Source organism: Mytilus californianus, unplaced genomic scaffold (assembly GCF_021869535.1).
Source record: "Mytilus californianus isolate M0D057914Y unplaced genomic scaffold, xbMytCali1.0.p SCAF_1, whole genome shotgun sequence".
Classification (NCBI taxonomy): Eukaryota; Metazoa; Mollusca; class Bivalvia; order Mytilida; family Mytilidae; genus Mytilus; species Mytilus californianus.
The window spans coordinates 65,346,756-65,361,492 of record NW_026262581.1 but is presented as its reverse complement, the minus strand read 5'-3'; the positions used below and the strand labels follow the sequence as shown (position 1 = coordinate 65,361,492).

Below are 14,737 nucleotides of genomic sequence, written 5' to 3'. Positions count from 1 at the left end.
TTTCATTAGACAATAAAATAAGCAGCTGAGCAATACGTCCTTATTGTTCATATTGAAACAGTTTCAAAAATAAAACGGGATATTTAGAAGGCATTAAATTAGAAGTATATAAAATTGCTTAGTAGAAAAAAACATGCATATTGAAGATACCCGTAGGCTTATATTAAAATATTGTGTCAAATATGACTGTTAAAAGTCCTATAACTTTGAAATGATAGACCAGAAAATTTTCAAAATCAAAAGCGATCCTACATTCACCAATCCCAACAGTTTAAAGTATGTAGTAATCTGATCCAAGCATACTAGAGCTGTGCATGACATTTAAAAATGCCTTTATTTATCTGACGGTCAAAATCCTATAACTCTGGAATCGTTAATCACTATGTTGTTTATATTTGAACGGTGTGTTCTGTTCACCAATTTCAACAGTTTTTTCAAGTTTCCAGTAAATCATTACAAGCAAACTCAAGTTAAGGTACAACATGTGAAAAATTTACTCAAATCTGACAATAAAAGTCCTGTAACATCGAAATGACAAAACAGAAATTAAAAAGAGCCAAACGTCACCCAAATCTGAACTTGATCTGTATTTGGTGGTATTACACACTCTGAATAAGTTTCATAACATTTGGGTGAGGCAAACTAAAGTTACAGTGCAGAAACGGCAAATTTAGCAATTTTTCATTTATAAAGGGACATAACTCAAGAACTGTGAAAGTGACGCCACCCAAATTCAAACTTGATCTGTGGTTGGTAGTAATAAGCATTGTGTATAAGTTTCATAACATTTAGTTGAGGCAAAATAAAGTTAGATCGCGGAAACTGCAATTTTTGCCAATTTTTCCATTTATAAGGGACATAACTCGAGAATGGTGAAAGTGACGCCACCCAAATTCATTTTTGATCTGTGTTTTGTGGTAATAAGCATTGCATATAAGATTCATAACATTTGGTTGAGGCAAACTAAAGTTAGATAACAAACCTAATTTTGGGACGTACGTATGGATAGATGTATGGATAGAAATACCTACGGATGTATGAACGGTCGTACATATGGACGTACTTATGTATAGACATAGACGGACAAGGGTTAAACTTAATGCATCCTTTTCCAAAGCAGAGGCATAAAAATTGCCTTAATTTAAACCAAGTAAGTCCAGTAACTTTGAAATGACAAAGCCAAAATTTTCAAAATCAAAAGGGAGCTTCCATCAATCCTTATGTCATGTATGTCTTGTTCAGTTGACATGAGAATTGATTATTTTTGCATAATGTTAGAATGATTCTGAAGCAATGGGGAATAATTTAAAAAAAAAAAAATTTCAAAATTTTAATATTGTAGAATTACATTTATAGAATAATTTTGATGCTGCAATTTCACTACATATGCATATAATAAATTTTGTTATTTGAATTAAGTATTTCATTTGTCAATTTTTAAGAACTATGTTAAAAAAGTGAAAATGTTCTTGTAAAACATCAAGCAATCATGTTATTGGTAAAAAAGATTGGACAAGAAGTGAGTCCAAAATATTTGAATGAAAATTTAGAGAAAACATTGAAAAAGATATGACATTCGAATTCTGTGTATGAATTTAAACACATAACAATGTAATTGAAATACATAAACATATATATCAAACATAATCCACTTACCGAAACAAACAAAATGGTTTGCTGATGAGATGAGAATGTTTATGTTCAACAGACTGACAGTCTAACCTATATAAACCCTTGATTATAAATATGATAGTCAGTGCAAAATACCCCTTAAAGGCAAGAATAACAAATAAACACTTACAATATCTAGATCACCAAACTTCTGATCATCATCAAAGAAAGGCTTTGAAAACTATATCAACAATTTAATTCAAATAATTGACCTTTAAAGTTTACTTACAAAAATATTAACAAGGATTTACTTTATCAAAATAAAAATCCAATTATAGATTAGTTAATGCTCAATTGTAACCTTTACAGATTAATGTTTGGATGGATCAGAATATTCCCATTACTTTCACAAACCTTTAAATGTTGAAAAAGATAGTCAGAAAGTCATGTTTTCCTTACAATCATTAGACCCCTCTAACAAGAAATTTGTTTTGCATGCACACGTATAAAAATTGCGGTTTTTATCCAACGCAATCATAGGTTTGAACGTTGTTTTCAATTTAGACATCCTTACAATCATTCTATACACAAAATATTCTTGACCTACTGTTTGTACTATCTGAGGAACTGATGTCATCACAAAAACTTTACATTGACCAAGGAACCATGAACATGAGGTCAAGGTGAGATGAATCCTGTAAGATGAACATGTACACCTTCTAATCATTATAAACATCAAATATACTTCACCTACTGCTTATAATATTTGAGAAACTTTGACCAATGAACCATGAAAATGAAGTTGAGGTCAAATGAACCCTGTCACTTGGACATTTACACCTAAAATTCATCCTATAAACCAATTATAGATTACTAAAAGTATCTTAGAAACAGATGTAATCATGAAAATCTAACATTCATCACTGTCTAACCCATGACCATATGTCAAGGTCAGATGAACCCTGACGGGCATACTTTTTCTTATTGTTTTGGAGTTTTGTTTATATTGTTGAGGACTGTACGGTGCCCTGCAGTTGTTCACATCACTGTAGCTTTGTCTCTGGTGGATAATTGTTTCATTGGTAATCATACCATATCTCATTTTTTTCTTATATTTGTACCTTGCAATGAATCTATGTACGGAATAAAGTTGTCCCATTACTCATAATAACTGAAAAAATCATGCAATATAAAGATGTAGTTTTTTTAAGTGGTCGCTGAACTATGAAAAAATAGGTCAAGGACAGACCATAAGGCATCTGTATACCAGATATGGATTATCCTATTCTTGTACTTTAAATTTATGAATAATTGAAACTGAACTTAATCCAAAGCAATTAAATGTGAATTGGAAATTAAAGTGACTTCTTGAATGGGAACAGAAAGACTGCTCCTGATACACTGGGTTATCTACCATAATTTGCAAGGGGGATCTTAAACTCTGTCAAATTCCTTTCGCTTCTAATTTCAACTGTAAGAGATTATCCAACTAATGTACTTTAAAATATGAATAATTACAACTAAACTTAATCTAAAGCAATTAAAATTGAAATGCAGATTATAATGACCTCCTAAAATGGGACCAGAAAGACTTCTCCTGGTACACAGAGTTATCAACCATAATTCCTAAGTCAAGTTTATTTAGCTTCAACTGTAAGACATTTTGTGTGGCAAACTTCTTTACACTTAGAAATGGATAATTCAATATTTTGCTATAGAAATACCCTAAATTGAGTCTGATACAGAAAAAAAATAGAGGTGTACAATTACATGTGATCTAATATAATTCTGTCAAGAGACAATCTATTCAAATGTCAATTTCAGGAGATTTTAGCATGGTAAAAGCAAAGACATATATACATGTCTCTAGTAAAAGTAAGTCCGTCATGATACATCCAATTGCAACGTAATCCAAAGGAAATTTTGCACTGTCAAATTTCCTGATTTAAGGGAATGGCAAAAAATTTAATTTGTTGTACACAACTGTATTCATTCAAAAAAAGAAAGTAATTGATGGGGGTTGAGGTCTTCATTCATCAAACATATTTAGTCTAGAAGATAATATCATTTCCTAAAGTTAGGGTAGCAGTTGACTCTTCCCTTATGAATAGGTAAGCAGGGTAATATTTTTCATGTCGGTGCCTTTAATAGCTGACTACGATATGGGTTTTTCTCATTGTTGAAGGCCATATGGTTGCCTATAATTGCTTACATCAAATTCATTTGACTTTGGTGGATAGTTGTCTCATTGGCAATCATACCACATCTCCTTATTTTTATATTATTAAAAAACTTTTAAACTAGACTCATAAGCATTACTATAGACAATGGTAAAATGCTTTTGATTGATTGATTGATTGTTGTATCATAGCATCCAGTGGCAAATATGGCATGCTTCTTCTGGACCAAAATTGCTTTTGTTGGAAGGCCAAGATGCAAAAGTACACCTAGTTTTATTATTCCAAGACACTATGTATTGTGAAAGTTTCTGGTGGGAAAGTGTTATATTCCTTTGATGCATATCAAGACTATCTAGTTTGATTCCAGGAATGGGCTGCACAATGTCATTTAACATTAAATGATGTTTATATATAAAGTGTTCAATAAATCTGTTGTATTTATGAATGATTTAATTAACAATTCAAATTTAACAACATTTAACACTAATTGACATTAGTGCAACCTAATTCAGGTCCCTTTGAATTTGAAAACTTTAACTTTTGACTAAATATACATTATATATATATTTATATGAATATATGAAGGTCAAAAAGTAGGTCAGATCGACTTATTTTTGAAGGAAGACATTATATTTATCTTGATGCATAAATCCTTACACCAAATTACATCAGAACAAATCCCTCAGTATATAAGAACTAAATTTTTTACTGGCATTAATCCTGATGTAAAACTTCAATCTTCACCTTGTTAAACATCGTCAGATTATCTGAGATGTATCTACAGACAAAATTGTGTCAATGGTTGAAATTAAAGTGGACACTGAGACTCCAATAGTCTTTTGTGTTGAGGTGAATTAGATTATTTGATCAAGTACAAACTACTACACAATATTAGAAGTGAGACTCAATACCATCATCTAAATACTATTTGTAAATATGAGTACATTGCATGATTTTGGGTGTATGCCTTTTTATAACAATCCACACCTAAGAAATATTTGAAACATTAATCCACTGTATATAACTGTTTTATGTTTGCCCACAGGATAATCATTTGATGTCAGTAAAAAAACATTACCTTGTATTGTTCTCCAGGCTTGTGGTCTTCTTCAGCTTTCTTTTAAACAAAACCTGTAATAATGAAATAAAACATGTACTCGATTAAGTAAGTTATTAAGTTTATTTGTAGGAAAAAATATCATTCATTTATATATTCACTGTAATATCATTATGATCATACTATTTATTAAAATTTTACATTAAAAAGTTATACACTGATTCAAAACAATGAGCAACATTTATTTGTAAACTGATTACTGTATATATCAACAAATGGGTTATCATAAAAAAAAGTAAATTTACAATTTTAAATGTATCTGGAAAATTAGTTTTTAAGCTTACAGCTTCAGAAGTATAAAAGTGTACAAGTAATATGAAGTATAGCTACATAAATATAAAAATAAAAATATGTGGTATGATTGCCAATGTGAAAACTCTCTACCAAGACCAAATGACATACAAGTTAACAACTATATGTCACCGCACAGCTTTCAACAATGAGCAAAACCCGTACTGCATAGTCAGTTATAAGAGGCCCCGAAATGACAGATGTAAAACAATTCAAACGGGAAAACTAACGCCCTGATTTATGTAATAAACAATGAAAGAAAAACAAACAGGATATACAGCTTTGCTGCAATAAATGACAACCACTGAATTACAGGCTCCTGACTTGGGACAGGCACATACAGAATGTGGCAGGGTTAAACTAGTTTTAAGTTGCCAACCCTCCCCCTAACCTGGGACAGTGGTGTAATAACACAACACAAGAACAACTATGCAAAACAATAAACGAATAACAAATATGAGAAACAGCAAAAATGACAATCACTCAATTACAAGCTCCTGAGCAAAATGAATATAAATGCAAGAAGGTAAGGAGTAATTTTATATCAAAAAAATATACATTTAATATCACATGTGTGTAATAATGAAAAGAATTTAAATTATCATAAAGAGAGGAAATTTAGCATCCCTCTTCAGGAAGCTGGTCTTCTGGGGGAGACATCCAAATTCTTAAAAATATTGCAAGGCTCAGACTGATAACTGGAGTTGTCACCTATGAGTTATACAGTAGTACATATAAACTCATGGTCAAAGAACAGTAACTCTATCTAAAATTCTTATAATGCTGTTACAGTCCTTGCTTTCTCAATAAAAAAAAAATCTTTAATCCATTCAACATGAAAAAGTATACTATCACTTAGAATTTCTCCTTCTTCATTTACCTTATGAAGAAGATATGCGATATGGGTTTGACACAATGGCCTTACAGTGACCTATAGTTGCTAACTTCTTCATGATGATCATCTTCACTAGCCAAGGGTTACGATCCACTTCCCTCCTCTCCACCCTTGGCGGATTGAGATAGAATTTCGGAGACACAAGGTAATGATTTTCATTGGTTGCAGTCGAAACTCGCTGCATCCAATCAAAAAGCGCCTATAACATGATGGTGTAAATGTAGAAAGTGTATGTAAACAATTGCCACGTGCTTATTGTGCAACAAGTCTTTACATCCCTAAACATACGACTATATTTAGTGACAATTTGAATGTTTTTAATCAACTGATAGAAGTTCCTGTGTATGTTTCTTGCACAAATGCATGAATGTCTACGTATATTTTCGTTTCCTGCTTTACCAAGTGTGTAGAATCTAGACGCTACTGTGTTTTTACCTCCAAATTGAAGAGTTCAAGTGCTACCATTGGTCAAGAATAATGTATTCGGAATGGGTGTGACTTTAATCTATCGATAGATGGAGCAACATTGTTATCACAAATGTTGGCTTAATCTGCCAAGGGTGGAGAGGAGGGAAGTGGATCGTAGCCCTTGGCTAGCGAAGATGCATTATGATAAACAGAAACCCCTTTCACATGACTTTCATTTTAAAATTTATAAACCTTTAATAATAATTTTTTAATAAACTGTTGACACAGAGATATGTCTCATGTTTTGTAATTTCGATGGTATATTGCAAAGGTTGAAATTAAAATGGCAATATCTAAAATGTAAACTAATTACCTCCATGGAAATGTGAAATGCCAATGCTTATAAAATTGCATACCAAATACTATTGACTTATCATAAGTGGTTCCCTTTAAACTAACATAAACATAATCTTTAACTTGTAAACTATGTAAAAGTTTCAAAGTCAATGAACCATGAGGGATTGGGGCTGTATGAGACTTGCAAATGCCAATACAATTGCATTCAAAATATCATTGACCTAACATTAGTCGTTCATCTTAAATCTAATCACAAACTTTAACATGTAAATAAAACAAAACATTCATTCCTGTACCAGTCAGGAGCCTGTAATTCAGTGGTTGTCATTGGTTCATGTCTGTCCTATTTGGTTTTCGTAAATTGTTTTGTTATAAATTAGACAATAGTTTTCTTAATTGCATTGTTTCATATTTTTCGTGTCAGGGCCTTTTATAGCCGACTGTATGGGTTTTTCTCATTGTTAAAGGCTGTACAGTTGCTTATAATTGCTTATATCCACTTCATTTTAACTTTGGTGGATAGTTGTCTCATTAGCAATCATACCACAGCTCTTTATTTTTATAAAGTCAATGAAACCATTACTGAGGGGGAGCCAAACAGTCTCCATGGAAATGAGATGTGCCAATGTTAAAACATCTGCATGCCAAATATCATTGACCTACCACTAATAGTTCCCCTTAAACTGACCTTTTCACAAACTAACACATGTAAACTTAGCAAAAGTTTCAAAGTCAATAGACCATGACTGAGGGGACGTGGTCAAATAATCTCTATGGAAATGAAATGTGCCAAGGCTAATACAACTGCACACCAAATATCATGGTATTTTTCATTTACTTTGTGTAAAGAATTTCAGGAAACGTCTTCAAACTACATTTCTGACATCATATCTATCATTAATATGACGTTTATAACGTGATTCGTTTAAATGAGTAAGTTCACAAAAGGTTAAAATTGGCCCTAAGATTTTGATGGTTTACTTAATCATGCCAAAATACTCCAAATTTCAAATAGAAATAGTTGTGATATAAATATTAATACATAACAAATAAATTCTTTTTGGCACATCACATTAAAAATGATGAAGAAATGACCCAAGTATGCATTTTTTGTGTTCAGTTCTGGTCAAATTTTCAATAATTCTTAAGTTTTTAACATGATTTACTTTGCATGCTTTGGCCGCATCCCTGATCCAGAAAGTTTTTGTGTCTAAGGATTCTTTACTTTCAATAATTTTTCCAGCGTCAATTTCACCATTATTAGAAAAAGCGATATAAACATAATTTTTTTTTAAGATTATTGCTCCAAGATTGTCATAAACAGTGTTTTTAATACATTTATATTCTAGAATGCAACCTTTGAACACTGAAATACAGTTTTTTTTATTTCACATCTTTAAACTGAAGATAAGATACACATTGCTAATAATTTTATAAGCACTTTTGTTATATCTATGTCAAGTATATAATATAACTGAGTCTACGGATCTCCTGTAGTTGGTGATCGCAATACTGGTATACCAGTATTGTCCACAATACTGGTATAAAAATTTTGTACCAGTATTGTAACTTTTTTTTTTAAAACAGCAATACTGGTACATTACTGATATACCAGTATTGTAGTTGTATTGTTCACTATACTTTAAGGTGTATAATGAAAAATGAAATTTAAGCAAAATTAGATACATGTATTGAAGATCAAAGGGAGATTAAATGAACTCATAAAGATTATAGAAGATAATTGTGAAATCAATTAACAACCAGTTAAAAATAATTACTATACTTGCACAAATAAACAAAAGATTATTGTAATTAAATCATCTTATTCAAACAATTGTTAAAGTAATTATATAAATAATTGCTAATAATTTTTTCATATTTCTATATTTTATTTAATTCAATTTAGATAAAATAAAATAAAAGCTTTATTATCTGAGTTATTATTTGATAAATTCAAGCAAATTATTACACTATAACACTGTAAATTCAGCATTTACATATATGCCATTGTATATTTTTTACAGATATTTTAATACATGTATACTAAGATTCTAAGCATTTGTTTGTCTTTATTTTCTTATCAATCTTTCACAATAAACATGATAAAAGATATCAATATCCATTAAACATAAAAAGTTGCTTAATAGGGGAACCTGATTATAATCAAATTAACTACTTTTACTAGTTTGTCTACATGAATGTTAAGGGTAGTTAAAACAGTTGATTCAGAACCATGGGCAATACAATTTGTAGCAGATATATCTACTCAGGTACAAATACTCAAATACTAATACTAGACAAGCACTCCTACAGTAAGAGAGCCGTACAGGTGCTATCTAAACAAGCTTGTAATCTAGTAAGCGTAAGAGAAAGTCCACAGACTGAATACATAAATATCAATATAGGAAGTGGGGATTGCAGAAATGTCATCTGAAGAAGAAATAAACAATACCAATGCTGATGATACAGAAGCTATAACAGCATTAATGTCAATATAAAATTCACTAAAATATACTATTGAAACATGGAAAGAGAGAGCTGGAAGAAAACATAGAAGAAAGTAAAGAGTTTGTTAAAATGCTGTGACAGTACGGTTCCCTTAAGAAAAAAACATCAGAAGATTTAAAACTTTCTTTGATTACAATCACAGTGTACCATCAATGGCATCATCAGTTAAACATACAATCATTCCATAAAAAATTGTCATGTCATATGTTAATATCATTAATGACATTATGCATATATATGTGACACCTTTAATAAAAGATTAATTACGGTACCTATATGTATTGTTTATTTTAAAAAAACACAATACTGGTACAATACTGGAATACAATACTGGTACAAAATTTTTATACCAGTATTGTGGACAATACTAGTATACCAGTATTGCGATCACCAACTACAGGAGATCCGAGTCTACCCCCTAAGGCCATAATCTTGACGGCGAAATGACGATTTAAGTCGCCAAAGAATTTTGAAAATCGCTAAATCTCGCCAGCCGACTGACTTCATAGCGAAGTCAAATCGCTATCAAAATCGGTAAAAGGGAGACAACTTGTGATTGACAAGTCTCACAGGTAAAAAATGGCGGCTTACAAGGAAAATCCACTGGGAAATCATAGAGATTTTCGAAACGACCCAGAACTAATACTGTCAACGATCAATTAAATAAATACAACGGCGACTTTGAACATCCTCGGATATAACTTTCAAAACTGTTCTAACGGATAACTGACCGTATGTTTAAGTTATCATTTTACGATGATTTTCATCTGAGGATGTTGCGTAATCACTCAGCTGATTTGTTTTATTTTTATTACTTACACGAGTCGATCAATTTTACTATTCGGTAGGTTAAAGGTGGGAATTGACGGTAGATTTATTATATTCATTGAATAAAAATTGAAATATAAAAGGTAGAAAGACAGCTGATGGATAATGTGATTGCAAACGTACGACACTCGACCAGATTGTGATCAGCAGTGGATTTTTTCTCATGACCACTTTGGCACTTCGTTGATATGGATGATATTTTTAAAAAAATTATAGAAATTAGCTCTTTATCGGATAATTAATATGCGATTGAAAGATATATTCATTCATAGACTTACAATCTTTAACGATAATCTCAATTTACAACTAATACAATGTCCTGGACATTCAATAATGATTTACAAAATAATGACAAGTGGTGATATAAATTAAATTCCCAGTCATGTGAAATTCATCAGGTAAACTGGGAGTCATATTTTTCTGGAGTTTTAAAAATAAATTGAGGCAGATGCACATGAATTTAATGCATCAAAATCATGATAATATTACTAGGCTACTCCCTCGTGTCCCAATCAACAAATTTTATTTAGAACAGTTTAACACAATGGTATCAATAAATAAATAACAACTATAAATTGTCTAAACCTTTTGATTAAGAACTTTCTATATATACATGGTGTACAATAACATATGAAAAAACTGCAAGTATATCTTTTATTGAAGTTAAAACAATTTCCTTAGTGATAATCATGAAAACACGATGCAACCGAAACGGTAATGGAATCTCACTTCTCCCTTCTCTCTCATGGAAGGAGAAGTCACTTCTCCCTCTTCAAAATCCTAGATGAGGCCCTGCCCGGGCCCTTAAATACTAGAATATATTTATCCTTGTTACTTGATTAGCTTAGAAAGCCTTTTGATAATTGATAATTACCGAAAAGAATTATGTTCACCAAACAACAGCACCCCATAAAAAAAATAATAAAAGCAATGTATGTACAAATAAATGGAGAATGTGTCCCCATGGACACAGATGATGCCCCCGCTTGCATACAACATTATAAAGGGACATAACTCAAAAACAATAAAAGTGACACTACCCAAATTTGTACTTGATCTGTGTTTTGAGGTTATAAGTATTGTGTAAAGGTTTCATAATGTTTGGTTGGGGCAAACTTAAGTTACAGAACGGAAACTAAAAATTTTGCATTTTTTTCCATTTATAAAGGAGCATAACTCAAGAATGGTTAAAGTGACCCCACCAAAATTCAAACTTGATCTTTATTTTGTGGTAATAAGCATTGTGTATAAGTTTCAAAACATTTGGTTGAGGCAAACTTAAGTTAGAGAACAGAAACTAAAAATTTTGCAATTTTTCCATTTATAAAGGGACATAACTCTAGAACGGTTAAAGTGACGCTACCAAAATTCAAACTTGATCTAGATCTGTATTTTGTGATAATAAGCATTGTGTGTAAGTTTCATAACATTTGGTTGAGGCAAACTCAAGTTAGAGAACGAAAAAAAAAATTTTGGGACGTACGTACAGACGGACAAGGGTAAAACTTAATGCCCCCTCCGCTACGGCAGGGGCATAATAAAAATAAATAAAACCCAGAGCAGCTGATTCTTTGACATACTTCATGTTGTCAGGTATTATGTCTCAGATTAAATCTTCCATTCCAAACCTTGTTTAAATTTTGGTCATAGAATAGAGAATGGAAACAGGAATGTGTCAAAGAGACAACTACCAGACCAAATAGCAGAAAACAGCCCACGGCCACCTATGGGTCAACACAGCGAAAAAATACAGCACCAGGAGACCAACTTCAGCTGGCCCCTAAACAATAAGGTATACTTGTTCAGCAAAATGGATGCCACACTAAATATAAACAAACATTACTATCCATATTAATTTTGTCTTTTTCTTAATCAAGTTTATTATTGTTATTTTGTTGACTTCACTTAAAGCACAAAATTTAATGGAAATGTTTGAAATATGAATTTGAAGAACAGGAAAACGAGGGAACAGTATCCAAAAATGATTTCTATAATCTACATTTTTGTGTACATGCTAGCCTGAAGCAATCATCATCCACCACTTGAAGATATTCTAAATTTCTATGATGAAATACACTGGTAATTAGCATGCATATTATATTCATTAATTGTTGACTGATTAATTGTTGTTTGCTCAATGCCAGGGGCAAGTATTTCATGCAATATTAAAGACGAGAACTAATTAACAACTTCCATAGGTTTTACAAAGTAAATAACCGAGATATAGTGTGGACAATTATGATTGCCCCTGGGATAGCATGATATGTTGGATAGGAAAAGAAATCAGTTTGCTTGCTTGCATCAGGTCACCTACAAATTTCATGACCCTATTTGGAACGAACATAAATATTTTTAGATTATTGCTTCAATGATGAAACCAGCATGACCAGGATACAATCTATTGAAAATGTCATATCACAATACTTGTATGTAGTTTTACATATGTGAACCTTTACAAAAAATACTTCCAAACTTTATCGTGGCGTTTTGTATCTGGACTTTATTTTTGAGTCCTCCTAAAAAAAGCATGCATTGTGAATATTCATATTTCGCATAATCAAGTATAAAAATAACCATTTCTGCAATTAAATATTAGAAAAAGCAATTATTAATAAAATCTCTCTGAATAAAAGGCATATGGATCAAAACCATTACATATTACTTGAATGTAAGCCACATTTGCAAGAAAATGATGAAATATATAATTAGTAGACAAGTCAAATAAGTTAGTAAATAAGTTGTTATGATAATACTAACAAGCTTTTAATCCTGTATCATTTGTTGACATTAGTTTTAATTACAAAAAAAAATACATTTAATTCCATTTACTTCATTTCCACCAAAAACATACTTTTGGCGTCGTCTTTTGACGTCGTCAGTGCCTCTCTATATTGTGATGTTACCAAGGACCATTGACCTTCTAGACAATAAAAAAGTTTTGTGTGTAGAAGCCATAAATGCCCCTTTGGTAGTGTGAGGGTTAAAGTTAAGTTGGGATATGTGCGACTGATGACATTACCAATCAGTAAATTTTTTGTGGTATCAGGTTCCGTTCGCTCCCAAAACACTTTCGCACCCTACATGTTTGCACCCCACAGGTTCGCCTCCTGGGTCCGTTTGTACCCTATTTTTATTCAAATACTGGTTGATTTATTAGAAGTTTTTTTAGATGTATATATTTATAAAAATATTTATTTCATGAATAAAAAATCGTGAATTTTTATAATGAAATATTTTGTTTGTGAATATTATACAATGTATATGATTATTAATTATTAATTTATTCAAGATTACCATTAATTGGTAATTACAAAGTAATTTGGCATTATTGTTATGTGTTGGTGTAAAGTAAAATATAAGTAGCTAGCTTGGTAGGAGTAAAAACAATGAAGATTTTAAATTGAAAAAAATGAAAGATAATTATTTTACAGCTTGTGAGAGTTTGAAAGCCGTTTGGACTCTTTTACAAGTCTTGGAGACGAATGACTTAGTCTTTTATCATCATGACAATATTCATTATTCATTTCGTCAAATTCTAAATAATTCACAAAAGAAAACCTGTTTACGTTTTCAGAATTTCACTTTATTTTGTAACAATAAAAAAAATCTTATTTTATTTATTTTTTATAGCAATACACTAACTAAACATAAAGCATGATTAAAAACTTATTCAACTCAAAATCTTTATAAACGGGTGCGAATGGATCCAGGGTGCGAACGTGTGGACATGAAAGGGAACGAACGAGAATGGGAGTGAACCTGAAAGGGGACGAACAAGAATAGGAGTGAACGTGAAAGGGGATGAACAAGAATGGGAGTGAACGTGAATTTGGGCTAACAGACCCGATTCATTTTTTGTCCTGAATGAATGTTCACTTACATCATTTCACGAGTCTCCAGAGCTCAGGCACTTGTTTCTGAACAAAATTTCCTTTTTTACATTATGATATATAGGAATATTTTTTTTCAGAGATAAGTGCCTGTGCTCCAGAGGCTTAAATAATTTACCGTTGTGTTACTTGGCAATCTAAACGGACCCTTTTACCACGGGAATCGGAAATTCTATCAATAAAATGTATACTATATATCTCCTACGAGAAGCTCTATTGATAGTCGACTTTATTATTTACAGAATTTTATTGATAGAATTTCCGATTCCTGTGCTTTTACCTATAATTTGTGATATTGATATTGGGTAACACTGCACATTCTGTGGTTTTAGAGTTTATAGGTGTCCTCCTTGTATGTCAAACATAATTATCTTTGAAGTAAAAACAGTTCTTCTTTGTAACTTTAAAACAAAAGATAATTTCGGTTCTTCTCTGTTTGAAACTTTCAGGTGTCTAAATTGAGATCGTGTTCGGAAATGATAGATAATTTCCGGATATGGTCAGGTACACTAATATATTATTCTCCTAATCATTACAACAATACCAATCAAGTAAGAGATACAGACGATACAATATAATTATAATATATTAACACATACACCAAACAATAGTGGTCCAATAATAAGGGGTGAGAAGTCAGTCCCTAAGATGT

At 31.4% G+C, this 14,737-nt stretch overlaps 1 protein-coding gene across 2 annotated transcripts in view; it reads right to left on the bottom strand.

Moving 5' to 3' along the window:
• Nucleotides 1-14,503, bottom strand: part of LOC127705926 (serine-rich adhesin for platelets-like) — a 57,478-nt gene extending 42,975 nt beyond the window's left edge. Inside the window, exons 1-2 of one of the 2 annotated variants that reach the window (XM_052210297.1) lie at nt 14,366-14,503; nt 4,870-4,922 (exon numbers count right to left, since the gene is read on the bottom strand). The gene's annotated coding sequence lies outside the window, so the exon portion shown is untranslated. Of the gene's footprint in view, nt 1-1,656; nt 1,785-4,869; nt 4,923-14,365 lie in introns of those variants that run through there. The other variant, XM_052210305.1, reaches the window with a different exon arrangement.
• Nucleotides 14,504-14,737: the final 234 nt, after the last annotated feature.